At 39.3% G+C, this 26,286-nt stretch overlaps 1 long non-coding RNA gene across 2 annotated transcripts; it reads left to right on the forward strand.

Annotated features, from left to right (window-relative positions):
* Nucleotides 1-322: 322 nt before the first annotated feature.
* On the forward strand, nucleotides 323-24,711 carry LOC129678650 (uncharacterized). 2 transcript variants are annotated; one of them, XR_008720422.1, is made up of 4 exons: nucleotides 323-637; nucleotides 3,217-3,276; nucleotides 21,434-21,642; nucleotides 24,492-24,711. It is a non-coding gene; the product is annotated as an uncharacterized LOC129678650 (long non-coding RNA). The 2 variants fall into 2 exon arrangements; XR_008720423.1 differs by lacking the exon at nucleotides 323-637 and adding an exon at nucleotides 738-989.
* Nucleotides 24,712-26,286: the final 1,575 nt, after the last annotated feature.

Here is a 26,286-nt window from a genome sequence, read left to right on the forward strand (position 1 = left end):
TTTTGGATGGTTTTTGGCGGTTTTTCCCGCGCGATGCCAGCGTCGCGCTGCTCACGGACAGGTTATCCCTTCCCTCCCGCTAGATGGATGGGATCAGGCATCACTCGAAAATGGCGCCGAAAGCGCCGAGGCTCCTCATTCAAATTCGTTAGAGCCAACCCCGCCGCCCCGGGGCATGCCGGGAACGCGGGCTGTCTCCACAGCTGTGGGCCCGCCGCCCCCCCCATCCCGCGACCCTGTTGCGCATGCGGAAACCTCGACCGCCCCCGCCCGCGGCGCATGCGCAGAACCGCCGTGGCGCAAGTCTCTCCACTTCCCTGGTTCCAGTCCCCTGTGTGCCTCGCGCGTGCGTGTGTGCTCGGGTCGCCCCTGCGCCGCAGTGGAGGCGTTCACCTTTCGGACGCCACTCCGGGAACACACCAGCACTTTGCTATGGGCGGAAACAACTTGGGGTCCGTCTGGAGCGTTTCATTAAGAAAGAAAATTAAAGAAAAGAAAAAAAAAAAAAAACAAAAACAGAAACCGCTTTTAAGTAAACTCCAAACCACCCGGTGCGCCTCCCGCTGCACGGGCGCTCTCGCCCCGCGCCGGCGCCTCGCAGATCCGTCTCCCCTAAGCCTCGAACCGCTCGCAGGAGGTAGGAACTGCGCGGCGCAGCCAGCCAGCGCGGCTGTCACACCCTGGGGCGGGCAGCCGCCGCTCCCCTCCTCCCCCCAGGCCCGGGGCGCGGACCCGCCCTCCGGCCGCACGGCTGGCGCCCAAGCTTTCGGTTCTGGTTCGGAGACGGAGAGGTACAGCGGTTGGGACGTCACCGGGGTAGTTCACAAAAATAACAATAACGGTGTGGTAAAGTGTGGAGCCACTCGCTAGGTCTCCGCCGTGTGAAGCCCTGAAAAAGTTGCAAGGGCCCCTGGATACTTGCTGATAGTGTAGTAGGCGACGTATCGAACGCGCTGTGGATCAGGCGCTGCCCACAGCACCTCTGTGAAGTAGGTATTTTTTTTGGTTTTACAGATAATGATACCTGATGTTCCGATTAGAAGTTCTGCCGTCTTACAGCTGGTGAGGGCACAAGAGCAAGGCAAACCGCCTTTAAAATCGGCTCTACAACAGGACAAAAAAAAAAAAAAAAAAAAAAAAAAGATGAAGTTAATATTTTGACACTTTCCTTACAAAAGCATCTTCTCATCCTTTGCTTGTAAGACATCCTCCCCTGCCGCTAGGCTAATTAAGAGGAAAATTTTTAAAAGAAAACTGTCACTGCTCCTGAGTATAGTTTAGGGTTGTGTTTGGTTACAGTTTCCTTAATTCTCACAGATTTTTAAAAATTATTTTCTCAGAGTGTTTTGCCTACACGTATGTATGTGCACCCCACATGTGCCCTCAAGTAGCAAAAGAGGGTGTGGGATTCCCAGGAACTGGACTCAGGGATGGCTGGGATCCACAGTGTTGAAACTAAGCCTGGATCCTCTGCAAAATCAACAAGTGCTCTTAACTGCCGAGCTCTCTCCCCAGTCTTATCAAATGAATTTAAAATAAAAATCAGGACTATTACTATGTCTACGTTTGCTCTAGTTTTTATCATAAAACAACTTATGATGAATCATAACTTAAAAAAAAAATACGGCGTTCAGTCTGGCCTAAAACTCTGCTTTGTAGACCAGGCTGATAATCCTCCTGCTTCAGTCACTTGAGTGCTGAGATTGATTACAGGTTGTGCGGCCACACCCTGCAGAACTGTAACTTTTGAACATAAAAAGATGTATCTTGTTATGGGTGTTAAAACCGTGGCTATGAGCCTTTTTTGGGTATTAAATACGAAAGAGTAAAGTAACTGGAGAAGGCTTCATGGTTTGCGTTGTTGAGGTACAGCTGGAAAAGAGGTGGATTTTAGCAATCAGATCAAGCTGATTAGTAGTAGTTATCTGTATTAGCTCCGACTAAAACATGTGGAGACTTTTTTTTTTTTTTTAGAATATTTGAGACCCGCCTTGTTTAAAATCTTAACAAACCATTAATCTTTACTGAGACACTAAAATGGGAGAAACCAAAATCAAGTTAACAAAGTGGGGGAAAATTATCTTTCCACCACAAGAGGGTGCAAATTTCCTGGGTTAAATTTCAAAGGAAAAAAAAAAAAAAAGAGGAAAAAAAGGGGGGGGGGATTTTCTAAAAGATCATCACACTCACAAAGAAAATACTTGGAAGAATCTAGTTTGAATTTTACAACTCTAGAACATGATGTACCTTATGAGACTAAAGAATCCCACAGTTTAGGTAGTGATTAATATTTGGGTTCCAGGGTATAAATTTCCAGCTGTTTTCTACAAAGGCATAATGACCACTGTCATACCAACTTCCATCCACTTAGTTTAGGCTTCTGCATACTCTTGTCATAGAATAGAACCTAAGTCATATTTAAAATCTGGTACTTTTAGTTTTGCAATCTGGAATGCAATCATCAGGAAATGGATGGTGAATGTAGAAGTGAAATGAATGGTGAATGTGGAAAACAGAGCTTGAAATTTCAGTACTTTTTTTTTCCCCATCCTACTGTTCGTAATGTGTAAGCTACAACTGATGGAATGGTGACTTTAACATATTAACCTATTTAGTTAAAACTGTAAAAGCATCATTGTTCAGAAATGACTCAGAGCTGAGCATGGTGGCACAGGCCTTTAATCCCAGCACCAGAGGTGAAGCCTGGTCAACAAAGTGAGTCCAGAACAGCCAAGGGCTAAACAGAGAAACCCTGTCTCAAAAAAACAAAAGACTCAGATATCAGAATCCGGAAACATTTGAAAGGTAACTTGAAAACAACACACAAGCAAATTATTTAAAAACCAGAGGTTTGCATCCTTACTTCTTTCTTTTGTGCTTCCTTTCTTCTAGACAGGCTCCTCACTATGTAGCTCTGGCTATCCTGGAACTCACTTGTAGACCAGGTTGGCCTCAAAGTCAGAGATCTGTCTGCTCCTGCTTCCCCAGTACTGGGAGTAAAAGTGTGCACCACTATGCCCAGCTTATTCAGAATTTTCAGTACCCTTTTATGTACCTGTTGTTTCTTTAAAATGAACTTGAAAAAAACAAAGTAGAAATTCAAACTTGTAAAAAGTTTCAGGTTATTAGATCATGCATTCATGTGCTGCCTCTTGTGGATAGATGAGTTCCCTTTCTCACTAAATACACGTTATCTCACCCCTCTCCTTTTTGTAGGCAGACATGGGTCCTAGCTCTTCACTTCTGTGTTCCTGGGGGTGCATTTCCTGACAGCTGGTAAGTGTACACTGGAACAGTATTCTTACCATCATGTTTCAGCTTTGGAGGGTGGCGCTTTATAGCATTCCTCCCTCAATTACAGTAGCCTATCTGGGGCCTGGTGATGTACTTAATTGTCAGATTTGTTTTAGCAGCCTTTGCTCTGAAAATTTTCCAGTCTTTGCCCTTTTAAGTCCTTGATGAATTTGAGGGATACAGCTTCAAGGGATACAGTATGAAACTGTATCCCTCCATGTTCTGGAAGGGAGCTACACATGGTTTTAGAAGAATGTTCATTCTGTGTTTGTTTACTCAAAATCAGATGGAGATCATGCATTGTCAGCCGATCACTGCACAAATTCTGTTGCCTGTTTCTTAGAGTATCACTTCTAGAACATGATATCCATTTCTTACTGATGACCATAGTTTTGATCACCTTGTCAAAGTATGACCTGAACTTTCTACTGTGTAGTTACTGTCTATTTTTTCCCCTTCCTGGAAATAGAAAGCAGTATGTGGGGAGCCTTTTGACATTATAGCCTGCCCATCAGAAGTTCCTGATACACTCTACAGGATGGATGCAAGACGACTTAGCAAATCTATAGCCCCTCCACATTTTCAGCCCACAGCATTCTCCTGTAAACAAAGCCCTTCTGTTTTCTCTACTTACCTGTTCACTACCTACATGAGTAGTTTTTGAACTCCTGTCTTTCCATTCTGTATTTGCTTATTCTCATTTATGACTTCCCTCTACAAATATTTTCTAAAATTCAGAGTTTTTTAAAAATATGTACAAGTGCCTTGCCTATGTGTATGTGTGTACACCACGTGTGTCTGTTGTCTTTAGAGGTCAGAAGATGGTACCAGAACCTCTGGAACTGGAGTTGTGAGCCACCTTATGGGTACTAGGAGCCAAACCAAGGTCCTCTGCAAGAGTAGCAAGTGTTCTTAACTGCTGAGCCATCTCTCCAGCTACTTGGCCTATACTTTTATTATCTATTTAGGCACAGTTTTTGTTTTTTTTTTCCTGAATCGCTTGAGGTAGGTTACATGTATCATTGCCTTTCACCTCTAATGCTAAACTGTGTATTTAGCTATTTTGATATTCAAATTGCCTTATGTGTAGCAAGTGGAGGTGCTTCTTGTGGCTTCTGTTAATGTTGCTTCATTTGTTTTGAAGCACTCCTTTACTTGCTTGTACAATGAGGCAGTAGGTGTTTATTGGTGTAACCTTGCCTCTCCCCCGAATAAGCCTTTTTTTCCCCTCAGGAACCCAATTTCTTAAAAAACAAACAAACAAAAAAAGGCCTGTTTCCATGTTAGTGGAAAATGGTATTAGGAACCAAGGTTCAGTATGCTTATTGATACTGGATTATCTGTTTCTTGGAGCTTGTAGGAGATAGCCCTGAGAAATATGTGCATATATATATTTGTGTGTGTGTGCTCACAAATATTTATATACAAATCTTGCAATCTGTAAAGTATATAAATTTAATTTTAAATTATTTTAAATGTAATTTAAAGACTACTGTAGTGACATAAAGTTCTGGATAAAAGAAATGAAATCCCCAGCACTTTAAGAGGCAGAGATCAGCAGATCTAAATAAGTTTGAGGCAAGCCTGGTCTACAGAGCGAGTTCTAGGACAGCCAAGGCTACACAGAGAAACTAAGTCTCAACTAAAAAAAAAAAAATCATAGCCACACCAACAGTTCATACAGTTTCCATGTTCCCTTTTAGTCAGTGTCTATATACATAATTATATAGGGTCATACTTCTCTTAATCCTTTTTCACTTAACATGTCATAATCATAAACATGAGTTACTATATAATTTCCACAATCTTCATTTTAAATTGCTCTGAGATATATCATTAGAAATTTCTATTCCTAGACAGTTCACTTATTTCTAGTTTTTGGTATTATAATTTTGAAATGAACATTTTTATACATATGTCCCTTTTAATGTTTTATCAATTTATTGGAAGATTTTTCAATAAATGAAATGAAATTTCTCTGTGGGTTTTAATGTATGTTCTCACATAGAATGAAACATTTACCTGAATTCAAATTATAACTGGAGATAAAGATAAAAAGAGTAATCTTTTTTAACAGACAGTTGAATATATAGTGAAAGATAAAATTTCCAAAGAATTATAGCATGTAAAATAGAGAGGAAGACCATGTAATTCACAGAAATGGGAAACTCAAGAAGCTTTTAAAGGAGGGGGTAATTATGCTGTGTGTGGAAACACCTTGGTAGAGACTGGATTGGGATTGGAATGAATTATGTTAGTGTACAAGGGAGAAGGGAAAAGGGTAATAGGCCATAGAAAGCATTTTAAGTAGAATCATTAGAGTGTAAGAAAACAGAACAGTTGGGAAGAACCTGGCATTTCAGGCAGCTGGACAGTCTGTTGAAATTTGTACCTTGGGCATCTTTGAAAGTGATGAGAAAGGTCAGCCTAATTAGCCTACTGGATAATTAGACCATTAATGGCTTTATGTGCTATTTTTATATTGATAAAATTGGAAAATCATATTAAACCAATGAATTTGTTTTTTGTTTTTGTTTTTCAAGAAAGGTTTTCTTTGTGTAGCCTTGGCTGTCCTGGAACTCACTCTGTAAACCAGGCTGGCCTCCAACACAGAGATCCACATACCTCTTCCTCCTGAGTGCTGGGTTTTAAAGGCGTGAGCCACCCTGCCTAATATGATATTCGTATTTTAGAAATGTACTTTCTAAGTGAAGGGCTGGAGAGGCGGCCCAGAAGTTAAGAGTACACAATGCTTTTAAAGGGACCTGAGTTCAGTCCCTCCCTCACCCCGCCTTTTTTTCTAAAAAAGAAAAAACAAAAGTTTACAAACATGTCAGGCAGTTCTAACTGTCTATAATTCTAGTTCAGCACTGCATTCACGTAGATACACAAATACACATAATTTAAGAGAGAGAGAGAGAGAGAGAGAATCTTTGAAAAAATCCACAAAATTTTCTTAATGAGGGTACTAGAGAACAAAGGTATGGCAGGAACTCCTTTGGAGACAACTGCATCCAGGCAAAAATAATGAGCACTTGAACTTGGGGTAGAAAAGGCAGTGAGAGTGAACTGAGGTACAAAAGAAGAAGGAATTGTTTGTTTAGTATACAGTTAAGTAGTCCTAGGTAACTACTTAGCACTCACTCAGTGTTGTATGTAGTATGTATTTTTGTTAGTTTCTATGTTGAGGGTGAACAAAACAACCACACCTTTTCTTCTTATGTCTAATCTAATGAGAAAAAAACCATATTAATGACCTTTGAAATTACAACTCTCACCAGTAACAAGCAAGTACGGGGTGCTGTGAAAGCATTATAGTATGGGGAGCAAACACTAGAAATAAAGTTGTTTTTTTTTTGTTTTTTGCGGGGGGCTGGGGGTGCCATAGAGTTCGTGCATTTGGAGGCCAGAGGACCTCAGTTCTCTTTTTCTACAATGAGGTTTTTGGAATTGAACTTGAGCTGTTAGGTTTGGCAGTAAGCACTTTACCCACTGAGCCATCTCCCTGGCTGAACAGAGGGTTAGTTAAATGAGTTCTTCCGAAGATGGGGTGGGTGGGCAAAGACTTATGGAGAAAAGAAATTAGCTGGGCCAAAAAGCAAAGAAGAACCATGAAGGCAATGAAAGATACAATGTGTTAATGTTCTGGGCGGGGAAGACCAGTGTGATTCAGTGCCCATATGCGTGAAAGGTTAGACCGTTGGTGAAGGAGCTGTTGGTTATGGAGAGCAGAAACAAGGAGGTACATAATAAGACTCCTAGGTTTTCGGTATGGGCAACTGAGTGTCTGCTGGTATAATTTTCTGGTAAAATTTCAAATTTTAGAAATCTTGTCTAGGGGAAAGGATCTGGGCAGAAGTTATATAGTAATGGTTATTCAGAATTAAATTTATCAGCAGAAGTAGGGGGTGGGAGTTGAGATGAAATCTATATTTTTTTTTGTAATTTGTGAGAAAATCTACTGGGGTTATTAGTATCATCAAAACTGCCAGTTAACACTGAAATGTGTTTGCAAATGCAAGTGTGAAGTATAACTCAGATTATTATAACTCCTTATAAAGACATAACGAATACAAGGAGACTCTCAAGAGTTTTCTGGTTATAGTTTAAAATATGTATTAGAAAACTAATCGATTACAAAGTGTGCGCGGTTGCTGTTGCCACAGCCGGGCGCCGAGGGACCGAGCATCCTGAGGGGCAGGTTCAATGATTATTAAACCCTGAGAGACGCAGACTCTGTCTAGAACAATGCGCACGCGAGCAGTCTGCAGAATCTCAAGATGGGTGGCGGGCCTTGTAGCTTCTGAGGAAAACCACAGGAAAAGGTGACCGTACATACCACGGTGAGCTGAACAGCGGCCCGCCACAACGCCCAGCAGCTGTGTCTTCATCTCTGGACCCTGAATACATAACGTAACAACCATGTCAAGAGGGAATTCAGGTTGTAATTGAAATTAAGACCACCGTATGGTCGAAAACTGCTTATCCTGGACTATCCTAGTAGACCTCCCTCAGCAGAGGGTCTTCTAAGTGTGGTAGAGGGAAGCATGAGAGAGGTGGCAGGGGTGACTGTGAAAAAACGCTCAGCCGAGTTTTGCTGGTCTGAAGATGGAAAAAGATTTGGAGCCAGGGACTAGCTCGTGAGCTGTAGAAGCTGAAAGGGGGCGTCCCAGAGGCTCCAGAGGGAGGCAGCTCTGTTTCATCTTGGTTTTGTGGTACTGAGACTCACTTGGATTCTCGACCTTCAAAACTATATAAAGTAATGCACATTTGTCGTTTTTAGCCACTATATAATTACTTAATTGTGCAGCAACAGGAAACATGTAAACAGCCATTCTCGTTGTTTTTTTTTTTTAAACATTTATGTATATTATGTGTCGTGAGGAGAGGACTCACATATGCCAAATGCATATGGCGGCCAGGGGACAATCTGAAGAAGCTGGTTCTCCCCCTTTACCACATAGGTTCTGGGCGCACACTACGGTCAGCAGCAGCGGCAGCAATTGTCTTCACCACCATGCCACCTCATCGGCTAGCAAATTGCTACCTTCCCTGTGCTACGTGCCTGTGGTAATATGTAAAAACATAAAATGCACACTCAATGCCGAGTACTCTGCTGTACTGTCTGTATGTAGAAATTCATAGGGTATTTTTAAATTTCCTTTTCAAGGTCTAAAAAATGTCAGATTTCAAGGTGAACAACTGTTTAACTATAGCATCACGCCTACCACTGAAATTACACTTATTTACACTGAATTATACTGAATGTCATAGCTAGAGGTCATACAGTAATCTGTTGGCAGGAATATAGAGAGCTTTTCCTATGAATTACTAATCTATATACTCTACTCATATTTGAGATTCATTTTAGGTGAAATTTCTTTATTCAACTATGTTAGATAATATTTTCCCTTGTAACTAATGGATACTTGGAAAGAACTCCTTAGAGGATATTTATAAGGTATGGGACTGTATGTTTTGGCCTGTGGCAGAGGCAGATGCAAGTGTGTGAATATACCTGAAGAAGCCAGAGGACCACACTGAGTGCCATTCTTTGCATTTGGGCCCTCTCCTCTATTTTCTGTTTCTTTTCTGTTTTGAGCCTGAAACTAGCCCCAGGGATCTACCCATCTCTACTTCCACAGTGTTGGATTACAACCACACACTCCCATGCCTGGCTGGTTTTTGTTTGTTTGTTGTTTTGTTTATACTGTGGGTTCTGGCTATTAAAGTCATGTCCTTTACCAACTCAGTTATCTCCACAGACTTAGAACTATACGCTTTAACCAATGATCAGATTAAGAGAACATATTATTTAGGTATAGATTTATTGTGCAAGTGGCGTACTTTACCTTTTGTCCTGTGACTACTAAAGGCAATTAGACTCAGTTACATGGTGGTGGTGAGTATTTACATATGTGCCATGAAATGTATTTCTGTCTTGGGAAATTAACCTTGCATTGCTTGTAGCCCCAGTTTCTAGAAGTGCAAATTCCTATCTAGAGCATTTCCAATTCCAATTCTGTTCAGCATACAGAGCTGAGTTACATATCTTTTCCTTTATACATCATCTTGCCTTCATGTTCTCCACAAATCATCATGGATTGTAGTAAAATTTATTTACATATTAAAAATTAAGATTTGAGGGCTAATTAATGTTTTTACTCTCCACCAATAAGGATAAATTAAAAGGGGGATAAGCTCATTTGTTTCAGCTCTCTACTTTCTAAAGTTGATGTGAAAATGCTGACTCGGGATGAAGGCAAAGCATAGTGCTCAGAAACATTGCCCTGTAGTGTAATGTAAAGTAATGTAATGTAAACTTTGTGAGAACTTATTAAAACGAATTGAGTCAATTCAGGTTTGGAACCATAGAATCCTAGAGTTAAAACATACCTCTTTCTTACTGTACCTATTATAAAAGTATCTCCTGAAACTGTGAGGAAAAACTTGTCCTGCATACTTTTGACAACCTTTAAATATGACCATTATTACTTTCAGTCTTGATGACAACTGAGTCCCCACTTGCTAATCCCCACAGCCTTAATGGGCTCTTAAATGCTTCCTTAGTGGTTTATGATTTATGATTTAACCCTTCGCCATCTAGGCTTTCTTCTGGTTAGATTGTAATTTAACAAGAAAGGGCCCCTCTCAAAAAGTGACAGCCAGAATTATATATGTTCTGAAATATATTCTAACAGTCGGCACTCACTTTTGTCACTCCTATTAAAATTCCTGTATTTGGGGAAGTAAATTTAAGACTCATAAATAACAAAAATGAACGTTCTTAACAGTTTATTTTTAAAAATTTGAGGCCCTTGTGTACTCTTACTCATGTGGCCCACTGTCAACTTTGACACCACATTTCTGTCTTAATCTGTACTATCCTGTTCCTTTGAATGAATAAGTTTAAAAAATAGAGGGGATAAAGGTTCTTGCTGCTAAACCAGATGACCTAAGCTTAATTTCCAGATGCCTTCTCTCATACTGTGTACACCTGTACACAAAATAAATAAATGTAAAAATTTTTAATTGAGGAATAAAATTTTATTCTGTATAGAAAACTTCAGATTATGCCTAATGACAGATTTTGGTGATTTGGGATGAATCTGGTCCTGGAAGCTAAGGAGGACAGGAAATCGGGAGTTTATAAGCTTGACTTTATTTTTTTAAGTATTATTTATTTATCATATATTTTGTGATATATATGAGTATTCTATCTTCACACCATACCAGAAGAGAAAACCAGATTCCATTACATATGGTTGTCAGCCACCATATGGTTGCTACGAATTAAACTCAGGACCTCTGGAAGAGTAGTCAGTGCTCTTAACCACTGAGCCATCTTCTCCAGCCCAGTTGACTTTATTTTTAATAAACAGAAATAAAATTGGAACTATGGTTTCTGGGATGTGTGACTGAGAATATGTGTCTAATTCATAGAATAGTTGAGTTGAATGCTACATTTCTATCAGCAATATGTAAGGTTTGTTTCTTATTAGAACAAATCTGTGGGGAAATAAGATAAAATGTATGATAACTTTTACTGTTTAAAGTAGACTGTTAAAGGCAGTTCTGAAGAAACTCACTTCAAAAAGGTGAATTTGTAGGTCTTTTTGTCAGAAGAGGAGTGCCATCTTAATTTAGAACTTAACATTTTTGCTGTTGATGTTTAATTACTTGATACCATACTATTAACGTATAAGTATTTGAGAAGTCAGAAGAGATACAAATGCTATGTCTAAGTTTAAAGAAACTGAAAAAAAAAAAAAAAACGAAGTAAATCTGACAGGAAACAAGACTTTATGTAACTTAATCAGTTTAATTAATCTCCCCATATTAGAGAAGTATTTGAAAAACAAGCATAGAGATGTTCACAATTAGAAGTTATGGATTTTGTGAAACAGCACACAGTTGCTATGACTTAGCTATAGGCTTTTAATAAGCTTCACGGCTGCACAACAGCCCTGAGGGCTTCCTGAAGGTCTGCCAGTCCTCTCTCTCTTTCCCCAAACCGCCTTTTTTTTTTTCTTTTGGAGACAGCTTATCCTCAGTCTTGTGGTCCTCCTGCTTCAAGCTTCCTAAATGCTGGGATTACAGTTAACTCATCATCTGACTCTCTTCTAAATGTACTCAAACTTTCCTCTACTCCTATAGTGTTGAAATCCATAAAGTTGACTCCTTTAGATATAAAAATGTTAGTGTATGCAATTGTTAAAGTTCAAGATTGTTTCTAAACAATGTGATGTAAAAATATATTATGTAAGTTTGGGGGTGCTGGGGATGCTTTTAAAATTTGAGGTTAAACATTTCCCCTTGAATTAGCAATGCATATACATTAAAGAAGATTGTGGATGATTGGAATCATTAAGAATGATTGGAAGACATTGTTTTCTGAAGACCCTTCAACAACAACCCTCCTCCATCTCTCTTTTTTCAGTTGATGAGAAAGTCTTCACACTTGTCTTTTTTATAATATCAATAACACTATTAGTTGGGTAGTGCACACAAGGCTGTAATTCCAGCACTTAGAACAGAGACAGGAAGACCAAAGAGTTCAAAGCTAGCCTGGGCTACGTAAGAACCTATCTCAAAGAAATTTTTTACTGAACTTTATCCCTTTAGGATTATTAAATACTGTTGTTTGTTTCTGTTTTTCAGGAAATTGCAGTTTAATACCGTATGGATAGGAGGTTCCATCTTTCAGCCACCAACTAGAGAGCCTGTCTCGCACAAGGGACTCCATTTACGGGTGGCCACGAAGTTGCTTTTATTTTAATTATTTTGGGGTATTTTTTTGTCAGCATCTTCACAGAAAATCTATTTGTCTTTATCTCAGCTAACTATGTTCTTAACATAGTGCATTTTTCTTCCATCTCGATTGTAATTGGGAACTTTGGACAGAATAGCGAGTACCGATAGTTGCAGGCATGCTGACAGGCACAGGAGTGAAGACTGCTAAGTAAACATCCTTCCTATGGATAGTTGATGATATGTGCTTTGAGAACATGGAATCAGGTCTGGGGAGAGAACTTGGTGGTTAAGAGCACCTACTGGCCTCCATAGAGGAGCAGAGGTCAGTTCTTAGCATCCATGTTGGATAGGTCATAACCACCTATACACATGCTCCCCTGAACACAGTAGGAGGTGATTCATGAGCTAAGTAATAGTGGTCAACTTAAAAAAATGTATACCGAGTTCAAACACAGCTTTCACATGTTTCAATCTTTTTCTAGGTTCTAAATTGTGGTAAAATAGTTATAACGTATCCCACACATTTTAAATATATAATTTTGTGATATTAAATGTATTCATAATGTGAATGACCATCATTGCTACCCATCTAGCATGATTGGAATTGTCATTAAGTAGTCATTAAGGCTACTGAAACTCTTTTTTCTTTCTGTCTTTCTTTTAAACAAAAGTAGAAGAGTGAACAAGTGCCGTAAAAACCTGGTCCCAAACTAGATTTTTCTCTAGCTTTGTTTTGTTCTAAATTTGGTAAAAATGCCTTATTGTTTTAAATATAATGATTACACTGTTTTTTCAGAGTCTCGGTGTAAACATGATATTTCAGGTATATCCCCCATCTTTCTCCTTCAGTGGCTTTAATCCTGCAGACACACAGAAACAGCCCCACTCCCCACCCCTGCCGTGTTCCAAGCTGGACTTTTAGAGGCAAGGTTCTAGGTCATTTTGTGTTGTATAACATGTCCCTTTTAGAGTCCTTTACAGCTTAGCCAAGGCTATTTATAGTGACCTGTGGAATAGAGTAATTGATGCTTATCTCCCTTGAACATGAATGTGTCACAGAAACTGAGAATTCAGAATGAATGTTCAGAAGCATTCTTTGGTATTATCTCACACTTCATCATTACAAGTATACAAAAGTCTTACTGTGCAAATAGAGTGATTTAATAGTATGGCTAGGGCCATACTCTACCTTTCCAAAGAGTAATGATTTTTTTCAACCACCTATGAACTCCATTTTTTTTTGTTGTTATTGGTATTTTTGTTTTGTTTTGTTTTGTTTTTGAAACAAGGTCTCACCTTGTAGCTGAGGCTGGCCTCTAAGTCATGATCCCCACTGCCTTAGCTTCCTAACTGCTGAGATTAGAGGCATACATCACTCAGCCTTGCTTTGCAAACTGTCTGGCTGTAATAACTTTATTATTGATGCCCAACTGTAACATCAGGGGACTGTGGTCCACATTGGCAGATGATGGCAACACCAGAAGTAAAATGTGGATCCAACTCCAAACTGAGGGTCTTGCCAAGTGTAATAAGAGACAGAGCTCATCCTTTCATATCCTATTAAAACCACTCACACCATCCAAAGAGTAACCAGTTTCTTCCCTTCCTCCCTAGCTATTCCCTTTTGGTTTTCCTTTCCTTTTTTGGTGAGGGTATATAGGTGTGTATCCCTTAAGTACCCCAATTCTCAGAATTAATACATTAGGAACATTTCTGTATACTTAAGTCTGTAGAGGGTAGATCTCACATCGAACATGTTATCATAGGAAAAAAACAAAATATTGGGTGCATCCCAAGAAATGAAGGAAACTTTTCTTGTCTCTGAAGCTCAGCACATCAGGTATAGAGCTCAGGTTAGAATAATTTTAGAAAAAATAAGAGGCATAAACGTGGTATTGGAAGTGAGAAGGCTAGAATAAAAATATTTTTTAAATGATTCTTTGATCAGCAGAAGAAAGAATAAGGTCACAAAACTTTAGCGGAGGTTCCTGATTCCCAGGATTCCTATCTATTAATTCTCTAAAATGTTTTATTATTTCTGAAAGGAAACTCTAAAGACTTAAATGGCTAATCCTAGTTACCCTGTCTTATTCTGTAAGGGAAATCCAGTTCCAGTTACTAGGTAAAACAAAAGAGCTTCATACGATGTTTGTATTCCCTTCTTGACAAGGACGGGACCAAAAAAGCAAATACTCCAAGAAAGGGAAAGATTAGACCTCATCTTATCTAGAGACTGGATTTTGTTCAGAACATTAGCATGTGCTGTCAGCTATAGGTTTTAGAAGAATTTCTTGCTTGTTTGTACCTATTCAGTGGTCTGGTGTCTGTATACAGCACAGTAGGGTGGAACTTAATTTTAGAACTGGGATCTGTTTGGGATAGCATTTTCTTAATATTTAATAAAAAAAACAACAGAACTCTAGACTCTGGTATTAAAAAGCACATACATGCAGAATAATGGCTGTACTACAAGGAACCAAGCAAGGATCTCATGAGATGGTCTCCCTAGTTTGTGTTTTTAAGCTGTGAACATTGCAGGTGATCAAGTATTTTTTTCTTATTATTTATTTATTTTGGTTTTTCACGATAGGCTTTGCTGGGTTAAGTGGCAATGTATGTTTAAATCTGTTTTCACGTCCATATTTTTTCTTTTCTTTTTTAATTTTTATTAATTACACTTTATTCACTTTGTATCCCCCCTGTAGCTCCCTCACTCCTGCCCTCCCAATCCCTTTCTCCATCCCCCTTCTCCACACATGCCTCTCCCCAAGTCCACTGATAGGGGAGGTCTTCCTTTCCTTCCTTCTGATCCTAGTCTGTTGGTCTCATCAGGAGTGGCTGCATTGTCTTCCTCTGTGGCCTGGTAAGGCTGCTTCCCCCTCAAGGGGAGGTAATTAAAGAGCAGGCCAATCAGTTCATGTCAGAGACAGTCCCTGTTCCTATTACTATGGAACCTACTTGGACACTGAACTGCCATGTGCTACATCTGTGCCGGGGTTCTAGGTTATCTCCATGAATGGTCCTTGGTTGGAGTATCAGTCTCAGAAAAGACCCCTGTGCCCAGATTTTTTGGTTCCATTGCTCTCCTTGTGGAGCTCCTGTCCTCTCCAGGTCTTACTAACTCCCCTTCTTTCCTAAGAGTCCCTGCACTCTGCCCAAAGGTCTCAGTATCACGTCCATATTTTTAAGCTACATTCATAGTTTTATGCACTGCTAGGGCAGTTCTTAATCCAAAGTCACCTTTACCCAGAAAAAGAATTTTCAGAATGTCCAGGGTCCTCAATTTCTCACATTTCATTTTTCAGAGTATAATTTTTAATGAAATGTCTATCTTATCAGTAATGGGATTAAATACGTTCTGGGGTCAGTTAGGAAGCCTTTTGCTGATCTAAGTCCTAACCTTAAAAGATTACCCTAGTTCATTTATTCAGACATTGTGTTGCTTCTTGAACAGTGAGCTGTAGACTGAACTCTCTGACAAAATTTTAAGACCAAAGGATCAAACTTTACTAAGCAATGTAATTGCATCCCAGAAGAAAACTCAGAAGTATTTACAGAAATGGAAGAATGCCTAGCAGCATGCCTAGTATATAATTAAAAATTGTTGGGTATGTAATGAAGATAGAATAATGACCCATAATGAGGAGAACAATCAATCAAATAGAAATGACCTTATATGGACATGTGTGCCTGAATTAGCAGACAGGGGCACAAGATAGTATTATAATAATGACCTCTGTATTTAAATAGTAGCAATATAGGACATATATTTCTATTTTCAAAAAAATTTGGGGATGAAAGCTATACTATTTGGGATTAAAAAAAATCAAATAAGTGTGGTTTAGTGCAAATCAGACATAGCATAAGACTAGTAAACTTGAAGATCCAGCCACAGAAACGATTCATAGTGAAAGAGTTGAGGGCTGGAGAGATGGCTCAGCAGTTAAGAGCCTGCACTGCTCTTGCTGAGGACTGATATCCAGCACCCGCATGGGTCAACTCACAGCTGCCTTCTGACCTCAAAGATCACCCACCCCCACACATGCACTTTTCAACCCCCTACAACCTTAAAAATAAAAATTTACATACAAACAAATAAAAATGAAAGCATCAAGACATTAACTTTTAATGGCAAGCAAATGAGTGAGCTGTGAAATTTCCAGGGGTCTCATTTACACATCATTGGAATGACCAGAGGAGAAGAAACACAGTGGTAGAAGAGAAATTGAAAAACTATTGGCCCAAACTTCTGAATTTTTCTGAAAACTATTACTCCACCATTTCAAAATGCTCAAAAGCAATAAGAAACAACACCAAAGCACATATAACCAAATTGTTCAAAACCAGTGATAAAAAGAAAGTCTTAAAAACTGCTAAAACAAAAAACAAAACTCAGCCAAATAAATATTTTAAAACAAAGACAAAATAAGTATGCGTCTAGAGATTTGAAAGCTAAAATAATTTCATTGTAGGCCACAGTAAAGAAATAGCAAAGTCCTTTAGACATAAGGAAAATGACAACTGGGGAAATGGCTTTAGTGTCTGTTGGGCAAGAACTGATCTGAGTTCAGATCTCTAGTACCCACATAAATGCCAAATATGGTAGCTCACATGTGTAACCTAAACACTAGAAGTGGGGTTAGGGATGGGGAAATAGACAGGAACATCCTTGGAGCTCACTGGCTGGCAAGCCGAGCTGAGTCTCTGAGATACAAGTCAGTGAGAGACAGAACCTCCAAAAAGAAAACAAGTAGAGAGCAATCAAGAAAGCCCTCTAGCCTTCACAGGTGCAAACACTGAATTTGTGAGTATGTAATTACATGCAAATACATGTTTAAGAAAATAACAATAAGGAAAAGAAACAGTGACACCTACCTGGAACCCAGTTACTTGGGAGGCTTAGTCAAGAAGAATCACTTGAGCCAAGGAGTTTGAGGCCAGCCTGGACAACATAGCAAGACCTTGTCTTAAATATGAAGAATAGCCAGTCACCGTGGCACAAGCCTCAAAACCCAGCACTCAAGATGTAGGACAGGCAGAGCTCTATGAATTTAAGGTCAATCTGGTCTACACACACATACACACATATGTGCATGCACATGCATACACAAACACACACGCACACACACACACACACACACCCCAAAGGGAAAAATGGAGAAATGATACTATAAAATTGTTTTGTAAAACAAGGTGTAAATATCACTGGGATGTAAACTAAGGTAATTTAAAGTCTGTATTCTGTAAATCCTAGGGCAAGTGGAAAAATACAGTTATAGCTGATAAGCCAACAAAGGAGATAAAATATAATAAACTGTTCACAAGAAGTCAGAAAGTGGAATAGGGACAAAGATAGATAGTTGGAACAAACAGAAAACAGACAAACCTAACCATTTTAGTAAATGACTTAAACATCTGATTAAAAGGCAAAAACTATTAAAAGGTAAGTCTGAGAAACACATTCCATATACAAAGATACAAAAACGATAAAAGTGCAAGGATAGAAAAGCTATACCATACTGGCCCTCACATCGGTCAGTAGAAAGCGATACAGCAGCATTAAAAGGAAATAAAATATATTTCAGAGCGAAATAAATGTTTCTGCCCTAAATAAAAATAGAACTTTGAAATATCAACACAAAATTAAAAGAACTGCAAGGATAGACAAATCCACAATTACAGTAAGAGATCTTTTAGGCTTAGGGTTTATAGAATGTAGATTTAAGTTACTGCAGTCTACATTCAAGCAATATGAACATTTCTCGTACCACAAAACAATTTTATAATATCATTCTCCCATTTCTTCCCTCCTATTGTTTAACTTTTTTAGTTTATTGATGCCCTATAATCTATTGTTAATTTGGTGGTGCACCTCTTTAATCCCAGCACTTGGGAGGCAGAGGCAGGTGGATCTCTGAGTTCAAGGCCACTTGATCTACAGAGTGAGTTCTCAAAAAAAAAAAAAAACCCGTGATTGATCCATGTACGTGTGTGTGTGTGTGTGTGAGGCCAGGGGTCTATCTTGAGTGTCTTTGTCAATCAACTCTCTACCATATTTTTTTGAGGCAGAGTCTCTCACTAAATCTGCCAACTTGCCAATTTGGGGAATGCGGCTGGCCAGTAAAACTCAGGTATCCACCTGTTCCCCCTCTGCCATGCCTAGTTTTTTGTTTTTAATATTTTAATGGCACACGTGTGTTTGTGTGTACACGCGCGCACCTGGGTGCATCTGTGTACAGCACATGGGTGCAGGTGCTCACGCAGGCCAGAAGGCCAAAGATCCCTTAGACTGGAGTTCCTGGCAGTTATGAGTTGCCTGATGTGGGGTCTAGGAATTTAACCCAGGCCTACTGCAAGAGTAGTAAGTGCGCTTAACTACTGGGACATCTCTCCAACTATGCTCAGATTTTTATGGGAATTCTGGAGATCCTGATTTGGTTCCTTATCTTTGCACAGCAAGTAGTTTACTGATTGAACCACGGCCCACGGCCCCTAGTCAGATTTTGGCGTAACCTTCAGTAATCTCCTTCAGCAAATTCAACTCAACAAGCTGAACTTAAGACTATTAACTAGTACCGCCTTTTCACTTTTCTAGAACAACTACTAACAATAGTGGGACATAGATTCTCTTCAAAGTGGCATGCGGTACACGCGCCAACACACAATGGCCCTTTTTTGCGCAGGATGTGAGCTAATAATGGTCTTCATATTTTCAAATGTACATTTTTACAAAGAGAGAAAAAATATATGCCAGAGTCTGTGTGTGTCTCATAAAACTTAAAATATTTACCAACCAAACTTTTATAGAAAAAAAAAAATTACCAGCCTATATTCTAAACCAGAAAACATGTCTTCATAAATTTTAAGGAATTCAAATCATGGAAAAAAAAAAAATCTCCTCTGGCCACAGTGGATTAAATTAGTAATCAGTAACAGAAACTTCTTAGAAAATGTCAATATTCTGAACTAAAATCTTCTAGAAAACTTATTGATTAACAAAGGAACCTATGGTAAAATTAGAAGGCATTTTGCATTTTGAACTGAATGAAAATAAAAACATCAAATTTCATGGCCTTCCACTAAAGCACTACTATGTAGCTGGTGACATTTAAAAGCAAAATAACTACATTAGACAATGATCTCAGCTCCTACCTTATTAAAGCACAAAAGTTAAACACACAAAAAAAGGAAAGAGAAAATCAGTTAAGTACATGAAACAAAAACTGATTTTTATATCAATGAAACTGATAAATCTTAAGTCAAACATGATCAGGAAAACAAAAAGAGAGACAAAAGAGAACAGGGAGAAAAGACACAGTATGAGTGGTGGGGTGGTGGTGCATGTCTCTAACCCCAATTCTGTAATCCCAACACTAAATACAGTCGCCCTGGAGACCAGCCTTCACTGCGGGAGTCTTCCCTCTCAACAATAACAACAACACACAACAAAGGAGGCTATAACCTTATGGCATTGTAAATGACAATAAAGGATATTACAGGAAAGTTTTAGGAGGTAGTCACAGAACTTAGATGAAATTATTGGATTCCCTGAAATAGTTATTCAGAAGCCCATTTAAGAAGACAGATAACCTGAAGAGCCATATGAAAACTGAATTCGTAGTTAAACACACTCCCACAAAGACATTCATGGATTCTTTTAAACACTGAGGCTAAAACGTACTAGTTATGCACAAGCTTCTAGAAAACTGGCAAGAAGAGATTCCTTTCTAATTTGTTCTTTGAGGCTAGGATTATCCTGATTCCCAAATCACGGAAGGACATTACAAAAAAGAACTACAGGCTGTTTTCACCCCCCCCACACACACACACACACAAACACAGGTATGATAACTACAAAGAAAATGTTACAATATCAAATTCAACAATATCTACAAAGGACAGTATTATAGCTGGCTGACACTAGTCCTAGAATAGCTGGTTTGTTTAACAAATCCAAGTGTATTGCTCACTGGGTAAAGGAGCTTGTTGCTAAACTATATAACCTGAGTTCAATCCCCAAGATCCATGTGGTAGGAGAGAACCGAGACCCAGAAGTTGTCCTCTGACCTCCATGTGTATAACCTTGGGCATATGCACACAGGTATACACACAAAATATTAAAAATTAAATTCATCATAGTACACTAAAAATCTAATTACCTCAACAAAGACAAAATCCTATGGCCTTTAAGCCACCATCCATCAACACCTCTGAGCCAGATAGTGAGAGAAGGTACTGTAGTTTGGATCCACGGCATCCTACACAGGCCCATTTGTTGCAGGCACGATCCCGAGCCTGTGGAGCTGCTGTGAGGTGGCAGAGCTTCTAAGAGATGGGATCTATAGTTAGAGGACGTTACATCATTGGAGGCATACCCAGAAAGGGGATCTTGCCCTTTCTCTTCACCTCCTGGCCACCCTGCAGTGAACAGAGCTCAGTACCCCACCGATATTATGGTGCACTGCGCTGCTATACGCCAAAGCCACAAGGCCAAATGACTGAACCTTTGAAACCATGAGAACATATGAAGGACTTTTGCCTTTTAAGTTGGTATTTTCAAGTATTCTGTCACAATGCTGGAAAGCAGACTAACACAGACGGGTACTTCTTCAGCCAGACACAAAGACATCTACAAAGTCTGTTTACAAAGGCTTAGAGATAACCTTACGTCAATGGTGCTTTCCCTCTAAGGCCAGGAATGCTACAAAGATACCTGTTCTCACTCAAAATCAGTGCAGTCAGTCAAGAAAATGAAATAAATCTGATGAAATCCATTACACCTGAGAGTACTCTCAGGCTCTATATTCCTTCTTCCTCCTACCGCTTTCCTCAGGGAATCCCTGGTTGGCTATGACTGTAGATTAGTTTGCATGCTTTAGAACTCTGTAAATGGGTAAATCATGTGATAAGCACATAATTAGTTTGAAATTAAAAGTTTATCTTATAATCAAAGTTCATGTAGAGCCATTTGATGTTCATTCCATTCCTTCTTCAGTCTCTAGAATTTCAGTTTCTATATTTCACATGTTTATCAAGTCTGTAGCATTCTCCTTTTTTCTCTCTCTCTCCACCTGAAGATAAGATTTTACATCTTCAATGTCACACTCTTGTGTTCATTTCCTCATTTTCTTTCCTTCCCCTGGATAAAGATAAGCCATTGCTAAACTTGTTCTGTCTTTCAGTTACTGCTTCCTAACAGCCTCTTGTCTCTTGATACTCACCCTAGCTCCTTACCTTGTGTACCTCCTTCTCCACCAACCTATACAAACAGGAAATACTTGGATCAGACACGGTGTGTGTGTGTGTGCGTGTGTAACTGGGTGAATAAGGAAAACCTGCTTCACTGGAGAAGGTGAATTTAAATACGATAATCTCTTTCTTTCAGTGCTTCTACCAGGAAGGAAAGCAGAAGAGCAAAACCTTTGAGGACAAATGCTGAATGAAAGGCTGTTTTTTTCACAGTGGGCGTTCACTGTAAGCTTTCATCCACTGGGACAGAAGATTGAAGTTCTTGCTCATGTCTTACCTCAGCTGGGATTCATGATGTGGGCAATAATCATTTTGTATTATCCTCGGAGTTTTAAAGTTCCTAGGGTAAGGGAAAGCATCCTAGAGAAGAAAACCATGCTCCTCTAGCTGACAGCTTAGCTTCATTTACTAAACAGCTTTCCCAACACTTAAGGCCTCTTAAGATGAGTCCATTCCCATTTCCCTTTTCATTCTCATCTCCACTTCTTTGATTGGACCTCACCACACAGCCAACTGGCCTCCAACTCATTATATAGACCAAGCTAGCCTCAAACTCTCATTTCTTCTGTTAGTCTTCTGAGTGTTGGGATTACGGATGTGAGCTACTGTGTCTGGCTTCTTTCTAGTTCTGCCTATCAACATGTTTGGGAAACAACAACCTTCTTCCTCTGCAGTTTTGTCCATTGTTATGTCTAGTGTATTGAACCTATACTAAGCAAGCAGTAAATAAATCTGATTATCTTTTTTCTCTGGTAATCCAAGTCCATCAGTGCTTTAAAATTTTACTCTCTATCTCTTTGTCTCTCTCTGCCTGTGTCTCTATCTCTCTTATATATACATAAGATTTGCCTCACCTGGGTCTGGTGGTATGCTCTTGGAAGGGTAAAGCAGGAAGATTATGAGTTCAAGGTCAGCCTTGGATCTATATTGTGAGCCCTTGTCTAAAAGGCCCCTTTCCTGCTCCCTACATTTTACTATTCTAGTAAATTTTCAGTTTTACTCACTTCATATTATACATTCTTAGCAATTACTTACAGCTTTTATATCATTTTCATATTACACATTTTTAGCAATTATTTATAGCTTTTACTTCATTCTACATGCATGTCATTTTCTTGCACACCTACCTGTTATATACTGTCATATTTTCAAAAGCGACGCTTCAAGTGTCATACGTACCGTGTGCTACACTGTTGTGGCGATGTTGTGCTACAATATGCAGCAGAGAAATGGACACTGGCCTTGGCGGTGCTGCCACCGCCTGTAATTTTAGCACTCAGGTGGCACAGGCACAAAGAACAGTTTATATCCAGCCTTGCCAGCATAATGAGTTTGAGGCTAGCCTGGGCTATGTGAGATCCTGTCAGAAGAGGGAGAAGGAAGAAGGAGGAGGAGGAGGAGGAGAAGAAGGAGAAGAAAGAAGAAGAGTAGACACTATCAGTAGATAACGAGATGTTTTTTGAATCTATGGTCTTTCAAGAGAACTAAAATACACAGACTATATTTTTAGCTATTTTTGTCATGTAAAGTATGATTTTGAATAAATTGCTCCTTCCAGCTTAAAACCAAGGAAGTTCCCTAAGGAAAAGCATATGAAGTTATAAACACATTTATATGTTGGTAAAAATTTTTTTCCAGAAATAAAGTAATGTAAAGACTGTAAATACATTTGAGTCTTGGTATTTTCATAGAAATCTTTAATGGGAATCATGTTATATAGTTAATATGAATAATTAGCTTTAAAGAAAACTTCTCGTTTCTTCTTTTCAGAGAAACAGGAAAAATTATACCAGATTTCTACAGTACTTAAACTATTCCTTGTAGTCTCAGGAAGGAAGGAATGTGGTAGTCCAAGTGAACTATTTGCAAATCTGCTGTAGAAAACATGAGTTACAATTTTACGGCCTTATTCTGACACCTCAGCAATCCTCTGACTCTCTTCTACCACATTAATTTCTTCCTGAAGCAACAAGGAATACTGAACTATTTATTTACTTCAGGAAGAAACAAATTTGAGCCATTACTTAATTTTGACTTGCTCTATTACAACAGTAAGTCTACCCTAATTTAATGTATAAAACATATGCAGTGTCCCCATAGTGCACAATTGCAGTGGGTACCATTTATATTACAACATATGTGAATTTCCTTAGCTGGGAGGCTGAGGGAATGTGTAAATATTTTTTTCCAGGAATAGTGTGATATAGCTTAGCCAAACAGATTCCTACTACTCATGGGCCTTATTACAGGTGAACACTAAGAACTGTAAAGGCACTTTGTGTGTCCATAGTAACAGAATGGTGAAATGGTATTCACTAAAAACCTTAAGAGAAAGATTGGAGAGGTGGCTCTGTGGTTAAATACTCACTGCTCTTCCAGAAGACTGAGTTCTGTTTCCAGCACTCACACTGAGCAGCTCTCAATTGCCTCTAATTCCAGTTTCAGAGAATTTAACACCTTCTTCTGGCCTCCACAGGCACCCAAATACGGACACATATACTTAGATAAAATAAGTTTAAAAAAATGCCATTTAAAGACAAAATTAAACCTTAAGAAACTTCTAAGAAAATGAAGTGACCAGTCTTTTCCTTGGATTTGTTTAATGTGTAGCCATCCCTGATTTTGTGTCTCTAACAAGAGTGTTAAGAGCTTCTCAGATAGCGAGGTAGGCAAATTGAAGCATATTGTTCTCAGTTGTAAGAATATTTTTCTCAACCATTCTAACATGTTGGCTTAACAGTTCCCTTTATTCATATTCACTAGTGTTTTGTAGTATATTACGGAATTAATGGTAGAAGCCATACTGTGCTAGAAGTCATTTTTAACTTCCATCTTCCTTCAGATTCCAAACTGACATGAGAGAGCTACCTAGTAGCAACTTCATGATTTCCAAACATGTTTGAGAGGAAGTGTGTGCCAGCACATGCCAATGCACAGGTGTGGATGTCAGAGCAGTCTTGAGAGTTAGTGCTCTCTTTCCATCGTGGGTTCCAGAGACCAAACCCAGGTTATCCATCAAGCTTGCCTGATGAATGCTGTTACCCCAATGAGCCGTCTGGGTGGCCCAAGAAGAGCCTCTTAAATATCAATTCTAAGTAAAAACAGAAGAAAAAATTGTCTGAAAATTTTCTTTCCTTTTTAGATACATGTGTTTTGCCTGCTAGGATGTTCATGTACCATTTGTATTCCTCTAGGACCCTCCTAGGACCTCCTCTGAGCAAAGCAAGCCCCCAGGAACGGGAGTTACCGACGGTGGAAGTTACCATGCATGTGGTTTCCAGGAACTAAACCTGGGCCCTCTGCTGGAGCAACCATACTGGTAACTGCCAAGGCATTTCCTCAGCCCCAAGAAAAATTCTTACTGTCTTCATTTTGGTTAAATGAAAGCTTCAGATGAGATTATGTGATCACCAGAAAAAAAAAAAAAAAAGTGTGTTTCTTGTGGAAATGACCTGCCAACACTTACTTTATAGGGTTGTTAAAAAAAGAGTTTTAAACATACAAATGCCTAACACTATTCCTGGTTCACAAGATATTCTGTAAATGGTAGCCACCATAATATTTAATATATTATAAGGTAACATAGTGCTAAGACTTATCTGTCATATTTCTTTTATATTGGTAGTATTTTATGTATGCTTCACATGGATGAGATGAGTATGGAGACCAGAGGTCAACACTGTTTCTTCTTACTTTTCACTTTATTTTTATTTTGTACCTTTTTTTTTTTTTTTTTTCTGAGACAAGGTCCATTGAACTTGGAGCTCACCAATTCAGCTAGACTTTTGCTGCTACTAAGCTCCAGCATTCCCCTTCTCCACTCCCCCAGCACTGGGGTTGTAGGCATGTGTGAACATGCTCAGCCGTTTTTACTATAGGTCCTGGGGATTGAAGTTAGGTCATCATGTTTTTAGGGTGAGCACTTTAGTGACTCCCTCTTCCCCTACATTCCTGTATAGACAATAACTTGAAAGAAGAAAATGAAGTCCAGTCTAGTTAAGCTAAGCAGAGCTTCATACAGGAGTAGAACTAATCAAGGAATAGGGGTGAGGGAGGGGAAATAGGGAGGGGGCATTTTACAGGCAGCAAAGCTGGCAAGGTAGAAGTCCTCCAAGCCTTTTGACATTGGACATGGAGCTACCAGATTTGGAGTCTGTCCTGCTGGGGTTCTGTCTTGCTTTGTTCCAGTATTTCCGCACAACATTCAGGTTCCTTCCTTTTGGAATGGTAATGTAAATTCTGTGTCATCATAGGTTGGAAGTATATAATTTGCTTTTTGGCTTTATAGGGGGTTGCAATTAAGAGGTTTTTCTCGAGTCTCAAAAGAGACGTTGGATTTTGTACGTTTAAACAGCTTTGAGATTGTAGAGACTATGGGGGTTTTGAAAATGGGACCAAATGCATATTCCATTATGATATGGCCATGTGACTGTGGGGACAGGGAGTAGAATGTGGTTGTTTGAAAGAGAATGGCTCCCATAGGCACGTATGTTTGAACTCATGGTCCCCAGTTGGAGGAACTATCTAAAAAGGATTAGGAGGTGTGGCCTTATTGGAGGTTCATCACTGGGGTGGGCTTTAAGCTTTCTAAAGCTTCCTGCCATCCCTTGTATTGGCAGTCTGAGAGGTGAGATCTCAGCTGTTCATGCTGCCGTGCCCTAGCTCTGCCATCATGAACTCTAGCCCAAATGAACTCTAAGCCAATTAAACAATTCTATAAATTGCCTTGGTAACAGTTTATCACAGCAATAGAAAAGTAACTCTTCTAGATCATTTTTCTCTTCACACATGTTTGGGAACCCCCAGGCAAATATTCCAGTTCTTTTTTTTTCCCCCGTTTGTGGGAATCCATTTCCCCTCAAGATCATCTCACCCATATTTGCCATGCTTATGTTTTGTGATGTCTATGCTCTTAGGAGTCTTAGGACTGGTATTCCGTCCCCGGTACTCCTGTTAAGTTCTGGGTTCTAATTCATTGGTGTGCCCAGC

The sequence above is a fragment of the Psammomys obesus genome, unplaced genomic scaffold (assembly GCF_907164565.1).
Source record: "Psammomys obesus unplaced genomic scaffold, mPsaObe1.curated_primary_1811, whole genome shotgun sequence".
Taxonomy (NCBI): Eukaryota; Metazoa; Chordata; class Mammalia; order Rodentia; family Muridae; genus Psammomys; species Psammomys obesus.